Source organism: Bombina bombina, chromosome 12 (assembly GCF_027579735.1).
Source record: "Bombina bombina isolate aBomBom1 chromosome 12, aBomBom1.pri, whole genome shotgun sequence".
NCBI classification, from domain to species: Eukaryota; Metazoa; Chordata; class Amphibia; order Anura; family Bombinatoridae; genus Bombina; species Bombina bombina.
Window position 1 is genome coordinate 64,910,395 of NC_069510.1, and position 19,227 is coordinate 64,929,621.

Genomic DNA, 19,227 nt, shown 5'->3' on the forward strand with positions numbered 1-19,227 from the left:
TTGTGCTACCAACACTGCTGCAGACTGCCTTTTCATGTACAGACATTAAAGTTAAGCAATCCGGAAAGCTAAGGACTGATAGTTGGTGGAGACGAAGCATGGAAGCCATAATGAGTGCTGTGGACCGGTGGGAATATGAGCTACAATCTCTACTCAAGTCTCATTTTGAAGAATTAGAGCTGGAACTGTGCCGCATACTGGAGCTGCCGATTTCCCCGGAGCCTCTACACAAACCAGGTCTACCAAGAGAGGCCGAGTCAGAGAGAGGACCGGCAGTTGCACCAGCATTGAGCACTTTGTCAAAGACGGCAACTACAGCAGCCCTTCACCATGAAGATAATGCCCCCACTAACTTGTGCACTATACCTTTGCGGCCAAAACAGCCTGTGGGTCGCACACAGACCTCGAGCGAGAGGTACAGATCGCTGGCTACAAGCCAATACCCGGCGGCTGCCAGACAAGAGAAGTCATCGACAGTGTTATCGCTGCGGACACCAGAGTGGGTAAACACCCAGTACCTTGGGAGATCACTGCACCCCATTACCGAGATAGGGTCACGGACTGCGGAGATTCCTACCCCGACATCTCAGCAGATAATTCCCAAGCTCTTTTGTCGCCTCGGTATTGGGCCCCTTCTGGCTCACTATGGGCTCACTACGAATAGAGGGAACCTGAGTACCGGAGCCCCAGACTTAAACAAGCAGGATGGCGATTTGTTCCAGCTTTTTGACCCTGGGGGCACAACATTGAGAATCGGTGTGGGTTAGTGTCTATCTGTCCGTGCACCTCCATACCAATTCTAATAGCCCTGCATCGGCCCTCTGCAATTGAGGAATTAGGTATGAACGGACGCAGCATACAGAACACTGTGTTTTTTTTTTTGTTTTTTTTTTCCCACCTCACTTGTGCAGGATAGAACGGGAAGTATGCATACAACTCCCCTTTGAATGACATGGTGTTGTGCTCAATGTGAACTCTACATCTTTGACTATAGTGTGGTTATGAGTGGAGACCTGAACTACTGATGCCTATCTATATATACTTGTACACTACCGAAATGTGCCTAGCCGCTATATTTGGCCTGTTTTGGGTCTAAGCTGGAATCCAGCACTACGGGACATTATTTACACAAACTTTGGGCGGGTTAGCTCTATGCGGAAGGGGTGATCCTTAATTTGTTGCCTATTTTATGTGAACGGTTCCTATGCTGTGTACTTCTGTTTATTATGCGCGCTAACTATCTATTTTCAGGGGCATGTGCTTATTTGCACTAGGATATACCCTGTTATTATGCCTCGCAATGTTATGTGATTACCATTATTCCCCCTCTGCTGGTGCTCCTATTCTGCCGCCTGTGGCTAGGGCTCTTGGAGCATGTAATTGAAGCTAGTATCACTTTTACCCTCCTACATCTTGGCTTGCCGGTGGGGTGGCAGGGTGAGTTTCTAAATTTGGGAGACCTATTTATACCAACACCAGAATAACTTATGTATGGGTATGTTTGTCTATGTGTGCATGGATGGGAGTGTATTTGTATACATATGTATGTGGCTATGTGTGTGGGCGTATAGATGTGTATATATCTTCGCTTTGTGAGCTCTGGTATATTCCTTCCCAATATTTGCCTATTCCCGCTTGTGTCATAGTGTATTACATTATTCGCTACTATGCAGGCACACTCTTACCCCATTTATAGGTATTCATTGGGGCGGGCCATGAGGCGTCTGCCATTTGTCTTCGAAAATCAAGCTTGCTATGAGCACGAGGCATGCTCTATTAGTAAATATACGTTAGTTGATAGTGCAACACAACCTGCTAATTTGACTTTCATGCCATTGCCTAACTTACAGCCCCATGTATATTTGAACTTAACAATGTGTATCTTTATCTCTCATTTTTAAGGGACAAGTTTTAGTTTAAGCTACTTATTCAGTCCTATGTTCCTAGAGAAATTATTCAGCGCACTGGCTTCCACTGGGTGCTCCAATCATTACCCCTGAGATTTCAAGCCCACCACCCCACTATTTTTATTTTTATTCTTATTCCTATTAACTAGCTCCGGGAAGTGTCTCATTCCTATATGTATATTGGCGATCCCACGTCAAACTTCTTCTAGCTTCCATATTAATGTATAATTTGTCTCCTTTCCCATCTAGCATGATATACATACTCTGTGTCTGATTGTTTTAACTTCATATAATTATTGTAAATATTTAAAGGGTTGTTTCACTTGTTTGCATTTGGGGTCCAAAAGTGGCCCACTCTGTTATTTTTTTTTATGTTTGTGTCCCCTTAAATTCCCTATAATGTCTGACATTCTTTTTCAGGGGGTCCAAGAGAGGCCTCAATTTTTCATAGGGGGAAATCATTGTTTGTTACTTTATGCTATACTCCAAGGGGACTATCTCCAAATTGAAAATCTGAGGTTACTGTATACTTATATAAGTGAGTGCTGTTTTTTACCAACTGTGAATGGTACTTTGTTATATCTGAATATACCTCAATAAAAAAATTAAACCTCAAAAAAAAAAAAAAAAATAAAAAAAAAATAAAAAAAAATAAAGAGTATCTCCTCACACTCTGCTCAGTAACAACAAAGAGTACCTCCCTCACACTCTACTCTTTAACAGAGAGTACCTCGCCCACACTCTGCTCAGTAATAGATAATACCTCCCTCACACGCTGCTCAGTAATAGTGAGTGCCTTCCTCACACTCTGCTTAGTAATAGAGAGTACCTCCCTCATACTCTGCTAAGTAGCAGAGAGTATATCGCTCACATTCTACTCATAAGCAGAAATTACCTCTCTCACACTCTGCTCAGTAACAGAGTACCTCACCCGCACTGCAGGTTCCCATAATTTTGCAGACGATGAGCCAATTATTTACTGATAGGGGAGGGGGCTGATAAATAATTACATATATGTGTAAGTTGCTGTTTTCAGTGGAACCCAATACATGTGAGGACCCAACAAGCTATTGATTATTATGGTAGAGTAGTGGAGAATATAGCAAGCTTGGCACCCCAGATGTTTTGGAACTACATTTTCCATGATGCTTAGGCACTCTGCAGGCTAGCATTATGGGAAATGTAGTTCCAAAACATCTGGGGTACCAAGATTAGACATCACTGTAATAGAGTCTACAAAATCTCAGCCAGATTACGAGTTTGCCGTTATGAGTGAAAAAGCATCGTTATGGCCCATAACAATGCTTTTTCACTACCGCCGGTATTATGAGTCTTGTCAGAATAGCTGTACCGCACAATTTTTTGGCTGTCACGCAACGTCAGTACTGCACTTTAAAAAAAGTTATTTTTCAATGGAACTCCCATAGCGCTGGTATTACGAGTTTTGCGATGAGGCCAAAAAGTGAGCGGTACAGCCTAAAATGACAAGATCTGTACCGCCATCTAAAGTCAGTAGTTATGAGTTTTACGTTACAAAGCTGTAGCATAAAACTCATAACTAAACTGTTAAAAAGTACACTAACACCCATAAACTACCTATTAACCCCTAAACTGAGGCCCTCCCGCATCGCAAACACTATAATAAAATTATTAACACCTAATCTGCCGATCCGGACATCGCCACCACTATTAAAATGTATTAACCCCTATTCCACTGCTTCCCGACATCGTCGCCACTATAATAAAAATATTAACCCCTAAACCGCCGCCCTCCCGCATCAAAAACACTATTTAAATATTATTAACCCCTAATCTACCGTCCGCCCACTCCACTGCTATAATATATTTATTTTTAAAATATTTTCCCAGGAAGGATACATTGAGATTTCTCTCATTTTCAAGTATGTCCTGGGTAATAAACCTATTAACCCCTAAACCTAACCCTAACATAACCCTAACCCTAACACCTCCTAACTTAAATATAATTAAAATAAATCTAAAAAAAAACTAATATTAATAACTAACTAATTCCTATTTAAAACTAAATACAAACTTACCTGTAAAATAAACCCTAAGCTAGTTGATTGACACCCCCCCGCTGGCGGCCGATTGGCCACGAGTCTGCAGGGGACGGCGTTGCACCAGCAGCTCTTGTGAGCTGCTGGTGCAATGCTGAATACAACGAGCGTATTGCTCGCCGTATTCAGCGAGGTCTGGCGGACCTGATCCGCAGTGTCGGATCAGGTCCGCCAGCCCTTGATAACTAGAGGCCATTGTATCTATCTTAGGTTTTATTTTTATTTCACAGGTAAGTTTGTATTTATTTTAACTAGGTAGACTAGTTAGTAAATAGTTATTAACTATTTACTAGCTACCTAGTTAAAATAAATACAAATTTACCTGTAAAATGAAACCTAACCTGAGTTACACTAATACCTAACATTACAATAAAATTAAATAAATTAAATTAACAAAATACAATTATCTAAAGTACAAAAAATAATAAATACTAAATTACACAAAATAAAAAAATAAATTATCAAAATTAACAACGAATTGCTCCTAATCTAATAGCCCTATCAAAATAAAAAAGCCCCCCCAAAATAAAAAAAAACCTAGCCTACACTAAACTGCCAATGGACCTTAAAAGGGCCTTTTGCTGGACATTGCCCCAAAGAAATCAGCTCTTTTACCTGTAAAAAATATTCTATTGGCTGATTGGATCAGCCAATTGGATGAAAGCTCAATCCTATTGGCTGATTGCAACAGCCAATAGGATTTTTCCCCCTTAATTCCTATTGACTGATAGAATTCTATCAGCCAATCTGAATGTAAAGGTTGCCATCTTGGATGACGTCATTTAAAGGGAAACTTTATTCTTCAACAGCCATCGGAAGAAGAGGATGCTCCACGCCGGATGTCTTGAAGATGGACCCGCTCCACACCGGATGGATGAAGATAGAAGATGCCGTCTGGATGAAGATTTCTGCCCGCTTGGATGAAGACTTCTGCCGGCTTCGATGAGAACTTTTGCCCGCTTGGATGAGGACTTCGCCGGCGCCGCCTGGTTGAGGATGGATGTCCGGTCTTCAAAAACTCTAAGTGGATCGTCGAGGGTTAGTGGATGGGTTTTATTTTTCGCTTAGGGTTTTGGGCAATGTAAAAGAGCTAAATGCCCGTCCAAATGCCCTTTTCAGGGCAATGGGGAGCTTAGGTTTATTTAGATAGGATTTTATTTGGGGGGGATTGGTTGTGTGGGTGGTGGGTTTTACTGTTGGGAGGTTGTTTGTATTTTTGTTTACAGGTAAAAGAGCTGATTTCTTTGGGGCATTGCCCCGCAAAAGGCCCTTTTAAGGACCATTGGCAGTTTAGTGAAGGCTAGGTTTTTTTTTATTTGGGGGGGGCTTTTTTATTTTGATAGGGCTATTAGATTAGGAGTAATTCGTTGTTAATTTTGATAATTTCTTTTTTTATTTTGTGTAATTTAGTGTTTATTATTTTTTGTACTTTAGATGATTGTATTTTGTTAATTTAATTTATTTAATTGTATTGTAATGTTAGGTTTTAGTGTAAGGCAGGTTAGGTTTTATTTTACAGGTAAGTTTGTATTTATTTTAACTAGGTAGTTAGTAAATAGTTAATAACTATTTACTAACTAGTCTACCTAGTTAAAATAATTACAAACTTACCTGTGAAATAAAATAAAACCTAAGATAGATACTATTAGTTATATTGTAGCTAGCTTAGGGTTTATTTTACAGGTAAGTAAGTATTTATTTTTAAATAGGAATAATTTAGTTATTAATAGTAAGTTTTATTTATAATTATTTTAATTATGTTAAAGTTAGGGGTGTTAGGGTTACGTTAAGGTTAGGGTTAGACTTAGGGTTACGTTAGGGGTTAATATATTTATTTAGTGTTAGTGATGTGGGAGGCCAGAGGTTTAGGGGTTAATAACTTTAGCATAGTTGCGGCGGCGGCGACATTGGGGGCGGCAGATTAGGGGTTAATAAGTGTAATGTAGGTGTTGGCGATGTAGGGGGCGGCAGATTATGGGTTAATACGTGTAGAAAGGTGGCGGCGACATAGGGGACGGCAGATTAGGGGTTAATAAATGTAAACAAATGAGGAAGAAGGAAAGCTGAGTCTTGAAGTCGATAAACAAGTTTTATTAGGAGCAGGCTTCATAAGGACACAAGGTAAGCTCCTATCTTACGCGTTTCGCGCATGAGCACATGCGCTTCATCAGAGATTAATAAATGTAATGTAGATGTCAGCGATGTAGGGGGTGGCAGATTAGGGGTGTTTAGACTCCGGGTTTATGTTAGGGTGTTAGGTTTAAACATACATTTCCCCCATAGACATCAATGGGGCTGCGTTACGGAGCTTTACGCTCCGCGATTGCAGGTGTTAGGCTTTTTTTAAGACGGCTCTCCCCATTGATGTCTATGGGAAAATTGTGCACGAGCACGTCAAAACACCGCTTGTATTTGGGTGAAGCATAGAGCTCAACGCAACCATATTGCCCGCACAAGTCAGTTTTTTGCAAACCTCTAATAGCAGCGCTATGAAAGATGAGCGGTGAAAATAACTTGCAAGTTATTAGCGAGCCAGCCATAACGCAAATCTCGTAATCTAGCTGTCTGTTAGTTACTGGTGATGTAGGGAGCAAATATATCATATATGCTAATTATATCCTGGTGCAATGCTGAGCTGATGATCTCTTTGGTAAGGTTAGGGTTTGTGGATAGAGCTAGGTTCAAGGCTAACTCAATGATGTCAGAGAGTGCTACAACAGCAAATCAATAAGTTGCTTATCTCTTTTTCATGAGAAATGTATAATGTATGCTTGACCCCCTCTCCTGGTGGTAAGATCACCTATGGAATTGCTGAATTGCTATCAGTTTCCCATTCTCCATGAGAACCAAGTCATGGAGGTGCTCATGGAATTATTATAGATAGGTTTCTGAACGTGGAAACTGATACCAGGCTTTAAGAGGCACGGTTGTTCAGTTGGAGTGGTTACTCTGTCCATGGATTGTAAACTGAACAGCTACTTTAACATCCAAGAGTTTCTCAAGAGAGTGAACGTCACAAGAAAAAGCACAAGATTCTATAGTCCTTCTTGTCCATGAACATTGGAAAATTCCTAAAGTGATACCGTGAAGACTTGTATCTAGAGTGCAAAGAACACTTTATTGTTACACAACCATATTATATCTAGTGAAAACAAAAGACAGACTTTTTCCTGATTAAAAGGGCAGTATACACCAATTTTCATATAACTGCATCTAATAGACATTACTATAAAGAAGAATATGCACAGATACTGATCTAAAAATCCAGTATAAAACCTTTTAAAAACGTACTTAGAAGTCAAGCTCCCAATTTAGCACTTTTGATTATGTTGACTGGGACACCCAGTGAAATAAGACACTCCCTCCTCCCCCCTTCCTCTGCATATGAAAAGACCCTTTACACAAACAGGAGCAAGCTCTAGTAGGTATACATCAGTATACTCCTAAAACTTTGGGGCTTGGTTAGAAGTCTGAAAATCAGTGCAATGTTATTTAAAAATAAGCTAAACTATACATTTAAAAAAACAACAACAAAAAACCTGTATGAGCTATATAAATGGATCATCTACAAAATCATTTATGCAAAGAAAAATCTAGTGCATAATGTCCCTTTAAGTATCTCTAGGTTGCACTTCTAGCAGAGATTTTTTTATTCCAGAGGAGGTAAGTTCATTGGTTAGTTTATTATCCATTGTTTGCCAGAAGTTATTTATTTTGTGTAGACCTCTCATACCAGGTAGTCTTTTTTTTTTATCCAGAATATAAATATAAAATCATCCTTAACTTTTAAGACCCACTTAAAGGCTACGGTTTCTGTTCCTGGCACCACACTCCTTTTTGCCAAACTACTACTTGCAAATCCCAGAACCAAAGATAAAATTGTTGGAGGTTGGTCACAAGCCTGCAATCTCTATAGGAATTAAAGGGGCACTGAACCCACATGTTTTCTTTTGTGATTCAGATAGAGCATGCAATTTTAAGCAACTTTCTAATTTGCTCCTATTATCATTTTTTCTTTGTTCTCTTGCTATCTTTATTTGAAAAAGATGGCATCTAAGCTTTTTTTTTTTGGTTCAAAACTCTGGACAGCACTTGTTTATTGGTGGGTGAATTTATCCACCAATCAGCAAGAACAACCCAGGTTGTTCACCAAAAATGGGCCGGCATCTAAACTCATTCTTGCATTTCAAATAAAGATACCAAGAGAATGAAGAAAATTTGATAATAGGAGTAAATTTGAAAGTTGCTTAAAATTGCATGCTCTATCTGAATCACAAAAGAAAACAATTTGGGTTCAGTGTCCCTTTAAATAAACAGCATTCAGCAGACACTATAGAAAAGTTATGGCCAGAAGGCACTATAGACAGGTAACAGGTGATCAAGGACCAATAGCGGACCTACTCAAAAAAAAAAGCCCTGGTTCAAAATAATTTTTGGACCCCTTAATCAACGCATTAGATTTGCATAATCAACAAATGCAAGATAACAAGACAATGCAATAGTACTTAGTCTGAACTTCAAATGAGTAGTAGTTTTTTTTATAACAAATTTCAAAGTTATGTACATTTCCACTCCCCTTGTACCATGTGATAGCAATCAGCCAATCACAAATGCATATACGTATAGTCTGTGAATTCTTGCACATGCTCAGTAGGATCTGGTGACTCAAAAAGTGTAAATATAAAAGACTGTGTACATTTTTTTTAATGGAAGTAAATTGGAAAGTTGTTTAAAATTGCATGCTGTATCTGAATCATGAAAATGTAATTTAACTTGAGTGTCCCTTTAAATGTAACTCAGTAGTAAGCAATAGTAATAATTTATGTGCTGCTCTGTATAATGATGTTAAAGACAGACAGATGACTGGCAACTTGCACTACTAAAAGACTCCCCTGAATTAGGATTGTGCACATTCTACACACTCCTCTGTATAGACTGGCTGCTATGGGCCCCCGGTGCCACTGCACCTGGTGCACCAATAGTAGTTCCGCCCCTGCCAAAGACAATAGGTGAGTTACAGGCAAGATAGGGTGAAATGCCTGAGTAAATATAAACAGCACAGCATAAGCATTTCATAGAAAAGGCACACATAGGAACTGTGACACAGTACTATGGGGGACTAATGCTGGGACAGACTGGTACCTTACTAGAAGCTTTTTGGGGCAACCAGTAATGCCAATTCTCTGGCTAAGAACTTTCATGTCTTTACTCTATAGGCAGAAGTTATCAACAGGAATATTTTGTATCATACCCATGTGATCCTAGTGAACGTACACATATAGATCAGGACCTCTCTGCATACTAGAGGGTCATGGTACCCATATTCTAGGGGTTCTATCCATATCTTTAGTGAGATCAAATACCATATGAAAATTCCTTGCTAAGGGGTCAGTAGCTACTAGGGTTACCAGGTGTCCAGTATTCAACAGGACAGTACTGTATTTTAGCAGGTTGTCCAGTACAATCTTCACAAAATTATCAGACACTTAATGTAAAAAGCCTCCTATGCCTCAACACGGTACAAAAATGGAGCATGAAAAAGTGGGTAAAAGTATTGACTGGCATCCAAGGGGTAAAATGACTGCTTGGTTGTGATAACTATATATGTGGGATCAAGAGTGGCAGCTAAAGAGGTGAAAGTATGGACTGGCAGCCAAGGGGTAAAATGACTGTTCGGTTGTGATAACTATATATGTGGGATCAAGAGTGGCAGCTAAAGAGGTGAAAGTATGGACTGGCAGCCAAGGGGTAAAATGACTGCTCGGTTGTGATAACTATATATGTGGGATCAAGAGTGGCAGCTAAAGAGGTGAAAGTATGGACGGGCAGCCAAGGGATAAAATGACTGCTCGGTTGTGAAAACTATATATGTGGGATCAAGAGTGGCAGCTAAGATAGAGCTTTTGGGGGGCATTGTGTGACCCCCACCTATCGTTGTGCCCAGTTACCCACAGATTGTCCAGTATTATTGTGGATGGCCACTGGCAACCCTAGTTACTGCTTGTTCATCCTGAGCCACCATGTCCAATGTTAGAACAATGTGAATACATTGATGTCTAATTGCTGGTGTTTATGTGAGATCCTTAAAAGAGCATTCAACTTGGCATTTCAACAACACATAAAATATTTCACTAATGAAAATGAAACATTATTGTAATTTGTATTCATTATTTATTTAGCTTCCTTGTGCTGTAAAATACATCTGAAAATTATACTTGTTCCACTTTCTCCCAGGGAAACTTGGGTTAATACTTTTAGCTAATTTATCTGTGAGTTTTTGTTTACCCCCTTTCTACCTCACATTCTCTATACTCATGTTCTTTGGAATATATGTCTGTTTATTTAAAGGGACACTGAATCCAATTTTATTTCTTTCGTGATTCAGATAGAGCATGAAATTTTAAGCAACTTTCTAATTTACTCCTATTATCACATTTTCTTCATTCTCTTGGTATCTTTATTTGAAATGCAAGAATTTAAGTTTAGATGCCGGCCCATTTTTGGTGAACAAGCTGGGTTGTTCTTGCTGATTGGTGGATAAATTCATCCACCAATAAAAAAAGTGCTCTCCAGAGTACTAAACCAAACAAAAAGCTTAGATGCCGTCATTTTCAAATAAAGATAGAAAGAGAACGAAGAAAAAATGATAATAGGAGTAAATTAGAAAGTTGCTTAAAATTGCATGCTCTATCTGAATCACGAAAGAAAAAAAATTGGGTTCAGTGAGTGTCCCTTTAAATACCTGTTAAATGCATTTTGTTTTACTAATTAACTAAGCTGAATCAGTGCTAAGCCACCTTAAAGGGACATTAAAGCGATGGTAAATCTTAACTAATCAAATGTCATATATTTATTAATTACCATTAAAAAAGTATATGTGTACCTTTTTTTATTTTAAGCCATCTGTGAAAGGGTTAAATTAGTGCATATAGTAATGCTTCTATTGCTATGTTATGCCGGCCCACTTGAATAAACACTTTTTTTATGACAATTCCAGTGAATATCCAATCAACACGTGTGTCATTTGACAATCTTGAAGTCCAGCCCTTTTAAAGCGCTTAGAAAGTGGGTGGGACTGCTCTATACATCACAGCCCAGCCAAAAGAGGAAATGAAGGGGGGCGGAGGAACAGAAAATACTAGTTAGGATTATAAATCTTTTATTATAAAATATATATAAACTTTTAAAAAAAATGATGTGGTTTTATTTGCAAACTAGATATTTTTCATTGCAACATTCTTATAGTCTGAAATCGGCCATAACTTTAAACTCTAAATAAACGCTAGATAGAAATACAAAATAAGTATAAAGTTTTAGTGTCTATAAAACAATGGGAGCTGCCATGTTGTAACTTAGGTTACCTTCTCTGCTGTAGCCAATTAGAGACAGTTATAAATAGGTCACTAGAGTGGCTGTGAGAAATGGTGCAGAACACTGTTATATTCCAAACAGGAACTGAAAAGTTCAGAATGGAATTACAGGAAAAGGGGACAAAATAAATAATGAAAGTATATTGCAGAGGTTTTTTTAACATTGTGCTGATTCTCAGACTCCTAACCAAGCCCTAAAGTTTTAGATGTATACTGATGTCTACAGATTCCTGCTGCTTCTGTTGTATAGTCTGTCTTTTCACATGCAGGGAAGGGAGAGTGTCTGCTGTTCCTGTTTCTCCAGACCCTTTCACTGGGTGTCCCAGCCTAACCTCATCAACAGTGCTAAACTGGGAGCTTCTAAATACATTTTTAAATGGTACTGGATTTTTAGATCAGTATCTGTGCATATTCTTCTTTATAGTTGTGTCAATAACATGCAGTTATATGAAAACTGGTGTTTAATGTCCCTTTAATGGAATAGAAAATGGCAGGCTACCCCAGTATTTTTCTCTAACTGTGCATGTACTAACAGAGTTCATGCTATACCTGAGTATTTGTTTATGATTGGCTAACAAGGGTTCTTTTGTTCTGGGCACAGTGAAATCAGCGAAAACATAAAACAATATGCTCATTTGACAAACAGATTGATATATAGATGGATGGATGGAAGGACAGACACACAGAGACAGACTGACAGATGATAGATAAATAGGGGCCAATTTATCAAGTGTCAGGCGGACATGATCCGCCCGAAATCAATAAATGCCGATAGCATACGCCATTATCATTGCGCAAGCATTTCGGCTTGCGCAATGCCGCCCTCTGCACATTCGCGGCTGCTAGCAGGGAGTGTCTATCATCCTGATCGTGATTATTGCTGTGGCGAATGAGTTAAAGAGCAGTTGTCTTACGACCGCTGCTTCTTAACTTTTGTTTCCGCCGATCCTGAAGGCTTGCGCGGAAACTGCTGAATTTGCAGCATGATAAATCGGCCCCATAGACTGACAGACAGACAGACAAACCGATAGATATAGATAGAACTGACAGATGATAGATAGATAGATAGATTGATTGCTATATAGACAGACACATGTACAGTTGGATGGATGGACAGACAGACAGACAGGCAGACTGATGGATGATAGCTAGATAGATAGATAGATAGATAGGACAGACACACTAATCGACAGATGATAGCTATATAGACAGACAAATGTACAGTTGGATGGATAGACAGACAGGCAGACTGGTGGATGATAGATAGATAGATAGACTGATAGACAGACAAACCGATAGATATAGATAGAACTGACAGATGATAGATAGATAGATAGATAGATAGATAGATAGCTATATAGACAGTCACATGTACAGTTGGATGGATGGATGGATGGACAGACAGGCAGACTGATGGAAGATAGATAGATAGATAGATAGATAGGACAGACACACTAATCGACAGATGATAGCTATATAGACAGACAAATGTACAGTTGGATGGATAGACAGGCAGACTGATGGATGATAGATAGATAGATAGATAGGACAGACACACTAATCGACAGATGATAGCTATATAGACAGACAAATGTACAGTTGGATGGATAGACAGACAGACAGGCAGACTGATGGATGATAGATAGGTAGGTAGATAGATAGATAGACGGACAGACAAACTGGCAGATGATAGATATAGATAGACCGACAGATGATAAATAGACAGATAGATTTTGTTTGTAGCAGTAGCATTAGCTACTACTTTAAATTACAACTTCTGTTGTGCTGTTCCTCTGCGGTACTGTGGACATTTTTCTATAGGAAATATGTGACAAGGGGATTTTAATAAACAAACTCTGTACAACCCCTTTAACGAAAATGAAACAAAAGAAAGAAACTTTTTTTTTTTTTGTGATGAATGATTCATTAAATTTTTCTTCATGCAGATTTCTTATACGATCACGTATGTTATATTATTATTTATTTACCTATTTTTATTTATTTACAAATGACTTTGTGCTTTAATCAGTCTTAACTTGTAAGATGATTTGATTTATAGCAAAAGAAAAACTAAATATGAAGTTTTAAACAAAGTAAAGGAACATGAAAATGTTGTCTGTAATGCATATTTTTAAGAAGAGGAATAAGACATGGTAAAATATTTGACTGGCTTTAAAAAGGTTAAGATAAATCTGTTTAAACTGGTATAAGAAATAAAAGGAAGTGTATACAGTATCTGTGCTAAACATATCACTAGGGACAGATTTATTACTAGTTGATAGTGGTAGCTCACAATTCACAGGGAGACACCAAGATATTAATATGACTTTTTTATATAACACAAGAGCATCTAATTAAGGGACAGTTTAGTCTAAATTAAATTTGCATGATTCAGATAGCACTTGCAATTTTAAACAACTTTTCAATTTTATTTTAGCATCAAATTTGCTTTGTTTTTCTTTGTTAAAAGCTAAACCTAGGTAGGCTCATATGCTAATTTCTAAGCCCTTGAAGGTTGCCTCTTATCTCAGTGCATTTTGACAGTTTTTCCACAGCTAGATAACATTGTGCTCACTCTCGTGAAGTTATTTATTAGTAAGAACGGATTGGCTAAAATGCAAGTTTGTCAAAAGAACTGAAATAAGGGGGCAGTCTGCAGAGACTTAAATACAAAGTAATGATAGAGATAAAAGGTGTATTATTATAACCATGATGGTTAAGCAAAACTGGGGAATGGGTAATAAAGGGATTATCTATCTTTTTAAACAATAACAATTCTGGAGTAGACTGTCCCTTTAAATACATTTTAAAATAGCATATTTTACAAACAAAGAAATAATTGACTTTAAATGGACATGAAATACAATATTTTTATTACATGATTCAGCCAGAACATATAATTTTACACATCTTTCCAGTTTATTTCCATAATCAAATTTGCTTCATTTTCTTTTTCTCCTTTATTGAAGGAGAAGCAATGTGGGCACTACAGGGAACTAGCTGAACACATCTGATGAGTCAACGACAAGAGGCATATATGTGCAGCCACCAATCAGCAGCCTACCTATGTATGCTTTTAAAGGGACAGTAAAGTCAAAATTAAACTTGCATTATTCAGACAGAGTATGTCATTTTAAAACACTTTCAAATTAACTTATATTTTCACATTTACTTTACTGTGTTAGTATTGTTGGAAAAAAAAATATGTACATATTCTACACCAACTATGAGCTAACTGCTGATTGGTTGCTGTACATACATAACTCTCGCCATTGGCTCAGCAGATGTGTTCAGCTAGCTCCCAGTAATGCATTGCTGCTCTTGTCATAAGCAAAGGATAAGAATAGAATAAAGCAAATTTGATAATAGAAGGTATTAGGAAAGTTATTTAAAATGGTATGTTCTATCTGAATTATGAAAGAAAAATGTTGGGTTTCATGTCCCTTTAAATAAAGGATAGAGAGAGATTAAAGGGACATGAAACCCAAAAAATTTCTTTCATGATTCAGATAGAGAATACAATTTTAAACAACTTTCTAATTTACTTCTATTATCTAATTTGTTTCATTCTCTTGGTATCATTTGTTGAAGGAGCAGCAATGCACTACTGGTTTCAAACTGAAGACTCATGGGTGAGCCAATAACAATCAGTATATATATGCAGTGACCAATCAGTAGCTAGAAACTCCTGAGCTTGCCAAGATAAACCTTTCAGCACAGGATTACAAGCGTAGGAAACAAATTAAATAATAGAAGTAAATTGGAAAGTTGTTTAAAATTGTATTCCCTATCTGAATTATGAAAGAACATTTTTGGGTATCATGTCCCTTTAAAGCAAATTAGAAAATAAGTAAATTGGAAAGTTTATTTATTTATTATATTTTTTTATTGAAAGTCAACAATCAGTCAAGGAAGTAAGAGGTCACGAAAGCATTTGAGAAACAGAAAAGGTTTATACATAATGAACTATATAACGAGTGGGAAATAGAACGCTACATACAATGGTTTGTATAAACTCATTGATATCACAGGAACTAGAACATAAACAGTGAGAGTGACCAGGAAGTAACAGAAAGCACCAAGTTAGTGATACAAGATAGTCGTACTGAAACAATGCAAAAAGATTTGACCATATGAATGAAACTTTAGAGCCTGAGATTTAAACAACAAAAAGGGCTAGATTATGAGTGGAGCGCAATATCGCTCTTATGCTAGCGCGATATTTACGCTCCACTCAGTAATACTAGTGCACGGAAATGTTCTCTGGTATTACAGGTGCGGCACAATGCAAGCACAACCTCACGTTTGCATTGCCAGTAAGCCAAGCGAACACAAGAGCGTGCTTCCATAGGCTCCAATGGGAGCCTTGTTTTCATGCCGGCAAACACAGCAAACCACCACCAGGGGGCAAATCATGCAGCTTTGGGCAGTAATAAATACATATATATGTATTTAAGCATATATGTAACAGCTGGTTATTTAACATTCGCTTGGAAAGGGACAAATTTACCAGTGAAAGTTAAAAGCACTTCACTTGTAATCTAGCCCATAATGTATAAAATTCAAGGTTATTCACCTTGTAATCTGGCTGACGTGTGGTGAGGTCAGTGGCTGGTGAGGCACTGGCTAGTATCAGAGCCAAATAAACACACATTTCAACCCGATAGAGGTTTAACCTCTTAAGGACATATGACGGAATTTTTCCGTCATAAAACAATTGAGCAAACTGAAAGCTGTGTCCTTAAAGGGTTAATTGTTGGATACTTAAGTGTGCAAAAACACTCAGGCAGACACAAGCAAAAACATTCAAAGACACACACGTACACACACACTCATAGACACACAAAAACAGAAAAACTCAAAGGAACATGTGTTTACAGACACAGATAAATACTCACATAGAAACATGCACTCACTAACAGACACTCAAATACTCACACACTCAAAAAAAAACACACACACACAGAAACATTCCTGAGACACACACACACACATTCAAATACACAAAAACATTCACATAGAAAGACTCAGATACATAAACTTACATACACAGACACAAGGTAACACAGACTAATAAACAAAAAGAAAAAATAACTATACTGTATATATAGATGCATAATAATATGCACTCATTGGATTTATAGAATTGTTTTTGTTATTGTTTATTATTTTTGTCTACAAATCCAGGAAGTGCCTATCATACATCTGTACTATGCTTTATAGTTTATACTACTTTTATAGTCTGTTGTGAGTACTGTATCCATTTGGTATATTTTATCACATGCTTATAATGCTGTTGCTAAGCTTCCTTAAAACATATTTTTACCAGTAAGCAAATCTGCAGCAATATTTGTCAGCACCCTTAGGCAACACACTGCTCCTTATGGTTAACAACACACAGCTGTCTGGGAAGAAGAAAAATATGGTTATTTTTTTTATCTATTTGTAAACTTCAGGTAAAAGTATGAATCTGGCTACGGAATGTGATGTTTCATTATAAATGATTTGGATTTCAGTTAGACAAATTAATTTTTAAAGAGGATAATTTATTTCTTATGAAAATCGCTTTGTGAGTAAAATAATCACTTTATTAGAATAAACTTGGGAGCCTTCCTTCTCTGGCAAAAATCCTTGGAGTTGTATTAAATGGATGCTCCTCTCATGAATAAAACTACTTTGTGTTTTCATACTGTCGAGTCACGTCCCTGATCACCATCACATTTGTGGAATTCGTCCTTCTCAACCCCAGTGAACTATAAAGCTTCAGAAATCAGTTGTGCACAACCCTACATTTGCTTGTATCAATTGTTTTGCTGACACATGTTAACATTTTTTAATGTGAAAATAAAAATTATCTTCATTTGTATGCTTAATAGATTTTTTTTTAGTTTTATCACCCTTTCAGAGAAACCTAGGCCTTTAGCTTTTTTATTGTCTCCTCTATTAACCCATTAGCAAGGGACATGAATTACTTTATTAACAAAAAGATGTAAGCACATCATTTTCTGTTATACAAATAATAAATAAACATGTTATGTTAAAAAAAGCCAAAGTAAGGACTGTTGCTACCCTGTATTTAGGGATGGGCGAATGTGTTTATATTCGATTTACATAATAGAATGTTGATAAAAAATTAGATTTTCTAATGTTATTTACAGTTTTCAAATGTCGCATTCGAATTCGAATGTCACATTCGAATGGCACATTCGAATGTTACATTCGAATGTGACATTCGATTCGAATGTGACATTCAAATTCGAATATTACATTTATAAAACACAATTGTAGACTAGAAACACTATTTCAAATGTCACATTCGAATTGAATATCACATTCGAATCGAATGTCACATTCAAATTCAAATATTACATTTATAAAACACAGTATTAGACTAGAAATACTATTTCGGATTAGAATGTCACATTTGAATCAAATATCACATTTAAAACACAGTATTAGACTAGAAATACTATTTCAAATTAGAATGTGACATTCGAATTCGAATGTCACATTCAAATTCGAATATTACATTTCGAAATTGAATGAATACATAGCTAAACATTCTATTATTCGAATGAATATTTTCGAATTTTATTGAAAAATTTGAAAACGAAAATAGAATGTTAGAATGTTATATAAACATTCGAAATTGGATTCGAACAAACGAATGTATCAAAATTCGTTTTAAATTTCGAATTTTTAGAAACATTCGCCCATCCCTACCTGTATTGCACGCTCCAGCAGCACTCTGCAGGGGGATCTATATAAGTGGAACCCAGCGCCACTCACACAGGACGCGCATTGCAGAGCAGAAAGAGGCACTAAAATTATGACCTCTCCTGCTGCTAATGCTGCAGACATTGCGCTAAATTTTTTAAGTGGAAAGGCAGTTACAGCACTATATTTCTGCCACCCAGATTTCCCTCTTCTATTAGTTTCTGCTTACAGCACAGTTGGTCAGTGCTTCTCTTACACTATCGCTGTCACTCCCCCTGCCTCACTTGGGGCTTTTTTTCTGATTGGCTTAATGGTGAAATGTGATTTCTGACCGAAAAGAAAGTGGGCGGGCGCTCCATACAGCACCTTCTAAGTTGTTGCGCAATCGAGGCAGGCTGAGCTGGTTTCCGCCTCTCTCCATGTATTTTCAGCTAAGGTCAGAAGATTAGGTCATTTTTTTTTATTTTAAGATTACTTTAACATTATTTTCTTTTTTCTTTTCATGACAGGTCCCCTGATTGCACGTCCCTGAATGCTAATATATTGAATTCCCATTTGTCAATGTCTAAAGAGTAATATTTTAAGAGTATAAAAATGTTTTTTTTTTTAAGAGAATATTAGACAGGGAAATAGGATACATTTATAATCTGTGACCATAGGCATCTCTGGTGGTGTGGCCAGGAGGTACACTGACCCCCTTCCCCGTTCATAATGGCTGGGCACTCTGTGTATGGCCTCAGCTGTGGTCAAACTGATTACTATGGTCATGATTTCCTAAAATATATATGAATGTGCACATGTAGGTGAATGCTCCATTATTTCATTAGTAAGTCGCTGGCATTACCAACTATTACCAACCCATTTACTTTTGATTGTGTGCCCCACTATATATAGTTTCTGGAGACAGCTCTGCCTGTGATGTCTGTCACATTTTAAACGGATAGTAAACCCAAATTTTTTCTTTCATGATTCAGATAGAGCAGGCAATCATGCAAATCAGCAAGTGTAACCTAGGTTCTGAACCAAAAACAGGCCGTCTCTTAAAGGGACAGTATACACCAGAATTGTTATTGTTTAAAAAGATAGATAATCCCTTTATTACACATTCCCCAGTTTTGCATAACCAACACAGTTATATTAATATACTTTTTACCT